Here is an 11,043-nt window from a genome sequence, read left to right as displayed (position 1 = left end):
TTGTATATGTTAAATCGCTCCATGTACAGCACTTTGTATGCAGCGATGGCTGTTTGAAAGTGCTCTATAAATACTGTTGACTTGACTTGACTTGACTTGACTCGTCTAGACAGACATGACATGGCCGGGTCAACTTCTTGCATGCAAATGTTGAGACGGCATGACTGCGCGCACGCACGCACGCACGCACACGCACAGGCAGGCACGCGCGCACGATGGTCTTTGGGTTGGCTTTCATTGACGGGACTCCCAACATTTGGGATTATCATGTTAATTAACGCAACCTGGTGGAGACTGTGGCAGACATCAGCATCGTGCACGGGCATTTTTGCAAAGAAGAAATTACTTTCGGATGAGTTTGCAAGCATCCCATAGCTTTTCTTACCAAAGCCGGCTGTCGGATGAAATAGAGTTACACTGGGATTTAACACGAGGACTTTACACGACCAATCAATATGCGGTATATCGACCCACCAATTTTGAATATTGATACTGTTGCAGGACCGTGTTGATAGTCTGTGAATGTTTGGGGTTTTTTTTCAAATCAGGGTAACAATGTATTCTGTTTCCCTGGAAATCAGTTTCAAATAAGTTGTAATGGCAACTTCAATTCCAAATTACAAACGAGAATATATTTATTCTGCCCGTCTCCCCTCACTTTTTATTTAAAAATATATTCTAAAACAATTACATGTACTTTGCTGGTCTGTATTTCTATTAACCTTCCATTTTTTATATTTTCTCTGATTGCATGACTTTTTCTTATTTCTTTTAGTTTTTTTTTCTCGACACGATGAAATTTATATTCTGTGTCTTCATTTTCCCTTATCTTTTAAAATGGATTAAATATACACAGCGCAGGGGTACCGGGTTCAATTCCAGCTCCGGCCTCCCTGTGCGGAGTTTGCATGTTCTCCCTGGGCCTGCCTGGGTTTTCTCCGGGTACTCGGGTTTCCTCCCACATTCCAAAAACATGCATGGCAGCCTGATTGGTCACTGTAAATTGTCCCTCGGTGTGGGCGTGGGCGTGCATGGTTGTTCGTCTCTGTGTGCCCCGTGATTGGCTGGCAACCAGTTCGGGGTGTCCCCTGTCTACTGCCCGAAGACAGCTGGGATAGGCTCCAGCACCCCCCGCCACCCTAGTGAGGATAAAGCGGTTCGGTAGATGAATGAATTAATATATTGCTTTTTTTCCCCCTTTTTCTTAAAAAAAGAAGGCACTACTGTAAATAAATTATAATAAGATTACACTTTTAATTCTCCTGTAGTTTTTTTCCTTCCCTTGGAAAAGAAGTGGGACTCAATGTATTCAGCTGGCCTGATTTCGTTACTTTTCACGTTTTTAAAAAAAATACTAACATGTACAAAACACAATAGAAAGCCCTCGATGATCAATAAAGTCGAACACATTGCTCCCGAGAACTATTTTGTGCATCCATCCTCCAAATTTGGGGCAGGCTAATCCGTTTTATTTCAAACCTCCAAACCATTAGAAAGAGCCCCGATATGTGCTGCAATGACAAAGACGAAAATGAACACCTTGTACCTTTTCGAGCGCATGTGTCAATCACAAGTGAGCCTTCATATCTGTGCAGAGGCATCTCACTGGAGGAGGAGGAAGGTGTGGACCACTGACTCGCAAAGAGGGGGCGTAGCCTCGGGGGTGCATATATGAATTAGGACAAATGAGTTGCTCGTGCACTCAAAGGGACACTAGGCGCTGCTGCTGTTGATGGTGGCGGTGTAGTCCTCTGCGGCGTGGACCGTGCCATCTTACCCCTCCTGGAATGGAGGGAGGGGGGGGGGTTGAGGATGCGAGGATGTGATTTTAAGAAGCGGAGAAAATCAATGGACGAGGCCGTGGAGACGTCACGACACGCGCCGCTCGCGGAGGCTCTCATCATCTGGGACGCCAGCGGAGGGACCACCGGTAGGAAAACGTCCTCTTGCGTGGATTTGTCAAGTGCATTTTTGGATTGCAGGGAAGGCGTCTTTATGCGTTCGGGAGGCTGGCAGAGCATTTACACTCAGGCCCAGACTAGTAAGACCCGCGTGGATCCAAATCCTTATTCTCATTTTGTCCTACCCCATCCCGAAAAAAAGTGATGAAGAAATAGAGTGGACTTTGCGCCACTTTGCCGAGTTGGCACCTTTGCGTCACATGCACCTCACACACGACGAAGACAGGTTCCCGTCTGGATTCACGCGTATCGACGTATTTTCGAGATCCCCTTGCTTGAGGACGTCTCGGTGCGTAAATTCTAGCGAATAATACGCGACATATAGCAGTCCAAGGGCAGTGTTTGTGCACGAGCATCCCCAAGCAGATTGGGCCTGTTGGAGTTGTCAAAGCGGCCTCGTCTTGCACCGTAATTTCCAAAAAGAAAATGGAAAAAGTGTGCAAACGTGGAAGCAAAAAGGGTACTTGAACCCAACAGTTGCATTCGCCGGTCACACAAGACTACCCCGATTGCATTTGAACTCAGCAGACACGGACAGGCACAATTACAATGAATTGATTTGGCAAAATATGAAACAAAAAAAATATCATGAAAGTTTGCAAAAACAAACGACGGGCTTCAATTCAGTAAATTCGCAGTTCACACAAGTCTCACCGTAAATGTCACTAAACGACGACAATCTTTTGAAAACATAGAAGAGTGTGCGAAAAGCAAACAAGCGCACACACACACAAATAAAAAGTACTATTTGAAGTCATCAGTTACGTACATTCAAGTCAGCATAGTGCAAAACAAACAAAATCCTCAAAATATAGGCCTACATCAAGACTCGCTGACATCGAATTCTACTTAAAAGTATTTGGAGCTAAGCGTTGCCTTTGAATTCAACAGTTGCGTTCAGGGTTCTCACAAGATGCCCTCGATTCCCTCCCCACCGTAATTGCGCAAAACGAATTGCGATCTTTTTCAACAAGACTGAAATGATAAAAAGGGGAGCTTTACGACAATTAACAGATTACAGTATTTTATTGAAAAACTAAATCAGAAAATGTGCAAAAGAGGAGTGAAAAAAACCCAAAACGCTTTACCTCAACTGTTGCGTTCAAGGCGCGCGGGCACACACACAAACACGCACGATGACGTGCATTATGACATTAGGCCCTTCGCTTAATACCCGCTCTATTGATGTCATTTTGGACCATTTAAATAGTGAGGAGACACTAAACAAGCCTATTGTTTTATGGGCTGCTAATGAACGGTTTCGTTTTGCCCTCGAGTCATCAACGAGATGCTAAAATGTTTTCTTGTTTACGACCAGGATCCTCAACGACAAAAAGCGTCATAGTCGAAGTTGGATTGATGCCTCCACCTCATATAGGTAAGTCGTGTATTACGACGATTAATATAACAGAACGTATCATTACACTCGGAATTATTCGGTCGCATTTACAGCGCCGTTTTACGGCTCGTTTTCTCATTTTACTGCCGCAACGCACACCGCGATGTCGACCACCTGGGAGGACGACGATTGTGTGTCAATAATGTCAGAAAACGGACCGGGAGTATGTATTTTGATTATTCTGCCCCTTGCTTGCATATAGGGGAACCTATCATACCGAGCAAATATCACTGAAAGATTACGACAATTGGCTTTTCTAATTAATTCAAGTTTCGCACAAACAAGACAACTCAAATGTCCTATAAGAGAAACAGAATTTAAATATATCAGGTATGTAAAAAAAAAAAAGAAGTAAATTACATTTTAAACCATTTAGATCATTATTTTAAATATTATAAGAGTAACGGACACGTGTGTGTGTGTGTGTGTGTTAAAGAAAAGTAGTACTTCTTATTCTTTTTCCACGTTGCTCTTTTATTCGTTACTTTTTTAGTGGCTTTCGTGTATATGTGTGTGTAGTAATTGATGATCACACCTGACCTCTGCCCGTGCCCAGGCTGTGACGTCACGGAATGCCATTGGGAAAACAGTTATAGAGAAAACAAATAAACCGAAAAAAAATACTTCAAATTCAAAAATGTATTTGTCAAAGTTATTGTCAAACAGCGATTCGGAGGGAATGAACGAATAGATCTTGTATGTTTTGTATCAACGTGATTTCAATATGATCATGTTGCATTCAAGATGATCCTTTTTCATGTAACACATTGAGCCTGGTGCCACAGAGTTCACGTATTAAAGCTATCGATTAAAACATTTGCTCAGGATGACATATCGGCACAGTGACAACCTTTACGTCAAACGTTGACTGAATATTACAAGACAACTCGTGGAAACCGAAGGTCACCATCGAATTGATCATGTCCCTTGGTGGACCTGGGAAGAAAAAAGACTTCCCACCTCTCTTTTAGTCCATAATGACATTTCATTGTGTGTCTGAACTGAATGTGCCTTTGATTCATGTTGTTCTCCTAATTTTTGCTTGGTCCTTGCAGGTGCATACGAGGCAGTGTAGTGCTGTGTGTGTGTGAGGGCGGGGGGGGAAGAGAGAGAGATTCAGGCCTGAGGGGTTGTCTGTTATCTTTGGTTATCTAGCTGTATGAGTGCCGTACATTCTTCATAAAGCTAGATAACCGAAAGTAACAAGAATCCCATTCCATGCCTGCACGGCTCATGGAAAATCAACAAGAACACACACAACATACTATCTGTCGGGGGGGGGAAAAAGGTAGGGTGGTGTGCTGCAAAAGGATGTGTGATATGCTAATCAGTGTTTAAACGCTCTTACGTGGACCCAAGTGCACTCACTATGTGTTGATCAATGGAAAAATCGCTTGAATCACCTGAGAGTCAACGTTTTTTCTCAGGTCCACCAAGGGACATGATCAATTCGATGGTGAACGTTCGGTTTCCACGAGTTGTCTTGTAGTATTCAGTCAAAGTTTGACCTAAAGGCTTTCACTGTGCCGATATATCATCCTGAGCAATTTTTTTACACCAAAGTTTCTCTCTCATAACGGGAGGTGGGGCCGATTACCCCAGTCGTAGATGGAAAAATCGAGAGGATAATCAATTCCAAAAAGTTTCCTTCATGATCTGAGCCCTAGTTAAGATGACTAAGTAACGGCATTCATTTCAGTGAATACACTGATCAGACAGATGACAGATTTCTCACAGTACAGTACAAAGCAAACAGATAAATACCAGCGTGCAACACTTTAGTTCTCCAAATCGCTTCCGCTGATGATTTTTTCAAATGATCACTGATCCACTATTTCAAGGAAATCACAACAGCCCATCACCGATGAGCTATTTTTGTAGCGGGCCTTCGGGCTACTCATGTGATCCTTGGGGGAGGCCCGTGCCCGTTTTGTGTTTTCACATCCTGCTTTCGCTTCGCTATCGCCTCATTCACTTAATTTCTTTCTTCTGCTCTTTTTTCCCAGCGTGCCTTCTCAGATGGTCGAGCCTGATTTGTATGCATTTGCATAATGAATGTCATTTGCATGCTGGGGGGCAGACCATACCATGAGAATGGCTGTGTGTGTGCGTGCATGTGTGTGTGTGGTTTTTTTTCATGTGCGTGCCATGTTTTTTTTTTTTTAATATGCAAAATGACCACATTGGGTGTTTGTAGCGGTACCACGTGTGAATGAAAATAACTTGCGTGCGTCTGTGGCGGCATCATGCCCACCTCAGCAATGCGACTGGCTTCTCAATCCCATAATCCTCTTCTCTCTTCCTCCGCCCCGCCCTCTCCCACGCACGCAAGTCGCAGCCTTGCCGCCATCTTAGGTGAAAGACCGGCACAAAATGGCAGCTCAGGAGAAAGCGCACGATGGCCGCCTTACCCCCCTCTCTCCTCGCACTTTACGTGAACCCCCGTGCTTTTCCACGCCGTTGCCCAGAGTGGAAAAGGTGTTAATTACCGCCACTGTGTTAATTGTAGCCCGCACCGCCCCGCCCCAGGGGGATGAGAAAGGAAGAAGCCGAGCGCCGATGCTTTTTGGGCGCCTGCCATTTTTTGAAGGCAGCTGGGGCTCGGGCGTCACGGCGCACGCCGAGGCTAACGGACGAGCGCTTTTGTTTGTCGTCCGACGTTTTGGATCACTTCTACGTAACGTTGAGGATCCTTTGCCCGGATTCTTAATCCCTCTTAATTGCGGCAGAGAACTATCTGCCGCAACGTGTCTTTTCACTGCGGTTTTATTTCCCATCAGCAAATCTAAATATCTCACCAACAAACCCATTCAACTTTAATGGTTAAAAACATTAGCCGGACTGTGGAAAAGCAGGTCAAATAAACGCATCTGCAACCATTAAATTGGCGACGTGCGGATGTACGGCAAGCAGCACGTGCCAGTTGCATGGGTCAACCCAGTTTGTGATGATTGCGCGATGCAATGCGCATTCAGAGGTGCCTCAGCCGCCTCCCCTGACCGCACGTCCCTGGGGGGCCCTTGGTTTTCAGTGGTCCTGGCATGTGACATTTTGATCAAACATGAAGCACGGTTAGAGCTACACTTATTGTTTCTCATTTGATTGATTTGAATCTATGGCCTAAAAATGTTTTTCATGCAAATACTTAGGGTAACTCATTTCGAGGTTCCAAATGGCGCACAAAGATTTTCAATGGATTTTTTTTTATATGGTCTATGGCCTAGAATAATATTTAATCCAAATATTCTACTCTAATTATGATTTTAATTTCCGTGATTTTTGTGCGGCCCTTGGAAAGGGTAGACACGTGCGAGTTGCCACAGAGATTCTTCGGCCGAGGCGTGTTGACTTTCACCTCCAAGTGCGAGAATGTCGCAATTGTTTTGGCATTTTCAGAGGATAATAAAAGCGGGAAGTTCGTCGAAACACCGTGCAATGATTCAGGATGACTTGTGTGCGTGGGAAGGAAAAAGTGTCGTAAGTAAACGTGGGAAGAAGAAGAGGAGGATGGCGTGGGGGCTGGGGGGGTACAGATAGACGAGGCGAGGCGGCCCGCGACAGTGAGATCTCAATAGTCGGAGGCCTTCTTTGTGCTTGTGTGTGAGGTTTCTTTGGGGCGGGGGTTGTTTATTGGGGGGAATGGGGGTGTCCTTCCTCGGGCCCTCAGACAAGCGACACTTTGTCCTCCCAAATGCGCGGCGGCACTTGTGGCGTAACGCCATTATTTAGGCCAGTGGAGGGAGCGCGAGTCTGGCGACCGGCTTAACCAAAATGCCAATTAGAGCTGGATGGCCCTGATTAATGGACAAGGGAGATTGGTAAACAATGGCGGCCATTGTCCGCGTGGGGGCCCCCCGCCGGCCAACCCGGCACCCTGTCTCTAACACGCAGGCCCCTACCCCGCCGATTCCGTTCTCACAGTCCTAACACAGACGAGCCTGTTTCACACGGAGATCCAGCAAAGTAGGCACAATTACTGCACGCACGTTCACACTGCAACCTGCAGTCACATAATTAGATGACTCCAAAAGACGTGTGTGAGAAAGAAAATAGTCGTTCACCGTCCTCTTTGCTGTGCTACCCCCCGAAGGCAGAAAATTGCCATGTTGACATAGCATTTAAAAATGGTGCTTTTACAAGTAAAACCACTTCCACCTAGAGATGCCACACACCCCTGTTCATCTTTTGCGGAATCCTCTGACTCATCGGCGGCATCTCCTTTAACAACGTCACCGTCTCAGGCAGTGTAAGAGGGGCGTCTGTTTAACGCATAGATTCTGCAGCATTGCTGCATCAGGTTTACCGATCTTTGACTTTTACACAGAACCCAGCATATAGAATACTAATCTAGGATTCCAGCTCCTTTCACACAGGTGTCGTCATTCCTTGGCAAAAAAATTCTCAGGTCGACTACATCTCTTCCTATTCTGTGTTGTTGCTGTTTACACAAAATTAGCTTTAGCCATTAGCTCCTCCTGCTCGACAACGTTGTTGTGGTGAGGTGAATGCCCTGGAATGTGCACGACACACTTACTGAAGTTGTGAAGTGACTAAAAAGACCAAAATGTGCAAATGTGTTTGGTTATGATACGCAATATGGCGATGAATAAATAACCCGAGGGGTTCCTCCTCTTTTATTTTAACCATGCGATGCTCTATTTAGCTCTACATTTCAATACAACCTACACTTTCCCCCCTTCTTAAGCATACGAGCTGCATAATTAGCCCGCAGCATACGCCAATCAGGACTGTGCCGATGCGCGGTTTCCATGGCAACCCAATCAGGGCTGGTAACCTCCCCTTCGAATAAGAGCGTGGGATAAAACATGTTGGGGACTTGAGACAATGACGGAGGGATGAGGAGGAGCAGGAGGCTGGCGACCATATTAGTGTGCCATCTGCGGGCAGTAAACTACAGTTTACAATGTGGGCGGGGGGGGGGGGGACGATACAACGCTTTGTATTTTTAACACATTGTGTGATTTACAATAAATAGGCATGTATTTATCTTTTATATGATTTAGGTGTGTAGATACATACAGTATTTAATGTACTTATACTCTGTCTTCTTACAGGATGTTTTGGACACTTTTTCTGGACTTTGAAAGCTATTAAAAGTGGGGAAAAACACCAAGACGTGGACCGACCGACCTCGTTCTGATGGACAGGAGACTGGATGCATGATGTGAAATGCTTTTATGATTATGTTACATATCATTCAAATGATTTGTATTCGGTAGCTATGCACTTCTGTTGGGACTCATTAGAATAAGAGTGTATTTGTAGAATTGAAGAGAACGAGACATATGTTAGTTAAAAAAGTTTCATTTGTACAACGCTGGTGATTTCATGATTTGGTTTGATTTGACTTGAACAATGAAATGTTTGACAATCTGCAACTGCACAACGTATCTTCTGTTTCGTACAGTATTTGGTTCTCATGAATTTGCACACGGGGCAGAATGGAGTGCTCAAAATCACCATGGAATGCTTATTACTTATGCAGAAAGAAAAGAACATGTAGGTTTTGCAATGTGAGTTCTTTGCACATTTGTTGGGTTTGCACGTTTACGGCTTGATACGGGTTCAGCGAGTTGATGACTACTCGAATATCTGAGCATTTGTGCAATTTGGAAGGTTTTACGAGTCTATTTGATATCAATGACGTCAGAAACGTTTTGTGATGGGAGTATGTGATGATAATGTATATTTGGAGGGATTCTATATTCGAAAATGACCTATGACCATCTATTGCACACATCTTAAGCCCTGTTTGCACATGACTTTGTTCTATGCAACTTTGTTACTATTGTTGATGCACTCAATGAAAAATGTTTATAGTGAGACAATGTCTATATGCCCCCCCCAACCCAGTTCTCTGGTGCATCTCAATAAATTTGAATATTGTGAACTCGAGTATCCCCGACTCTGACTTATGAACGAGATCCCGAGTCCTGATGAATGAGGGGGGCCATATGAGAGGTAGGGCCCGTTGGCCCAGACAGCAGAAAAAGTTACGGGGAGCCGTCTGATTATAATGGAATCAATAACAAGACAAAAAGCTCACGCCTGGGAGGGAAAAGTCGTGGGAAGTGCCGGCAAGAGCCCGATTAGCATGCTGCCTAGCAAGTCCCTGTAGGAGGGCGGGCGGGACCCTTATGGTGAATGACTACGCGGGACAGGCGGGGGGAACAAGGAACTTGCAGAGGGCCAGACTGGGGATGCGGAAAGTCAAGGAAGACAGCTTCACAAAGACAGACATGGGAGGGTGCATGGGGGCGGGTCTTGAGGAGTTCCTGGGCGCTGTGAAATTGGGTGGCTTGAGGGAAACAAGTTCAAGTTCAAGAGCAAAAGGCTGGCAGATGAGAGCCAAAATGGATCCTTGCAAAAAAGCTGTCGTCTGACAAATGTGAGCCAAAAATATATTTCGGTGAAGCGAAATAGAAAAATACAGTTTTAAAGGTAAATGTAAATTATTACTTTTTGCACCTGGAAAAAAAAGATGAGATAAGATTTTTCAATAGCCTAATTAAAATGAACACAAATCGCTAAACGTTACAGCGTGACTTTATGATGGTGAAAATTTTAATTGTACTTTGAATAAAAATAAATATTAAAATATCTCAAAAAAGCTACAGAAAGAAAACAATTAACCGAAGAAAACAATTCACCCAATTTCTTATCCTAAAAAAAACGTCCTTCGTTATTTCATTTCCCATTCTACCACTGCGCCTATAATTGCATATAGATCATTGGTTATACTGTAGCTCTGATGTGTCGTGTGGAATCTGTGTAAAAGTTGCTGAAAAAGTGATTACTCCTCACCAATCAACAAAAAAATCTAATGAAAATAAGACAAAAAAAATTCACATGACTTTGGTGCGAAATGCAAGCGGCAGAATGCGGCAGGTGTTTTCAGATGGACAATCCTTTGCCACTCAACGAGTAAATTACTCCCACCCAGGTTAGAGGTCAATAAATTTAAGTTTGAAAGGCCATCGGAGAGGGTCAGACTGAGCCATCTCTCTTCTGAAACCACACACACACACAAGCAGGTCAATAATGTGTTGTCAGTTGGTGAATTAGGAAGGAAGTGACCATTGTCCATCTGCCCCTGAGGTCACATCCTCAATTCCTGCCCCCTAATAAGACCTTAATATGGCAATATAGTCTCACTTGAAGGTGGGCCAAAGTCAGAAAAATGTCGACAGCTCTCGCAACCCAAAAAAAAAAACAAACAAACAAAAAAAGAAGACAAGAAAAAAATATTTATGAAAATGATAACTGGACGTGATGACACAGTTGCACACCACCATTCCGGTGGCCCACCTTTGAGCAAACATTCCCAGACCACTGATGGCAAGATGGCAACAAAACAATAGCGCGCGCCTCGGTCGGTGTGTAAAAAACCTGATCAGGGGTTACAAAACATTGAGCAGAAATCAGCCGTGAGCGTGTCATGGCACGCTGGAGGGTCTGACTGCTTAATTAGACATATACAGAGCCTGGGTCAGACGGCGCAGACAGCCAAAGAAAAGGCGGGCGAGATGAGGCCCTTCAAACTGTCTGCATCATACTGTGTGTGTGCGCGTGTGTGTCTGGGTTGTGCTGTGAGAAAGTGTGCACTGCGTCTGGGGCACATGTGTGTGCTTTCATGCAGGCTGATGTGCTTGAAGTGACTTC

At 44.5% G+C, this 11,043-nt stretch overlaps 1 long non-coding RNA gene across 1 annotated transcript; it reads left to right on the top strand.

The window, feature by feature from the left end:
- The first annotated feature begins 1,699 nt into the window (after positions 1–1,699).
- On the top strand, positions 1,700–9,071 carry LOC127603725 (uncharacterized). The gene is made up of 3 exons (XR_007963113.1): positions 1,700–1,930; positions 3,280–3,339; positions 8,436–9,071. It is a non-coding gene; the product is annotated as an uncharacterized LOC127603725 (long non-coding RNA).
- The last annotated feature ends 1,972 nt before the right edge of the window (positions 9,072–11,043 follow it).

Source organism: Hippocampus zosterae, chromosome 7 (assembly GCF_025434085.1).
Source record: "Hippocampus zosterae strain Florida chromosome 7, ASM2543408v3, whole genome shotgun sequence".
NCBI classification, from domain to species: domain Eukaryota; kingdom Metazoa; phylum Chordata; class Actinopteri; order Syngnathiformes; family Syngnathidae; genus Hippocampus; species Hippocampus zosterae.
Note: the sequence above shows the minus strand (reverse complement) of the source record. Positions and strands in the feature narration are given on the sequence as shown.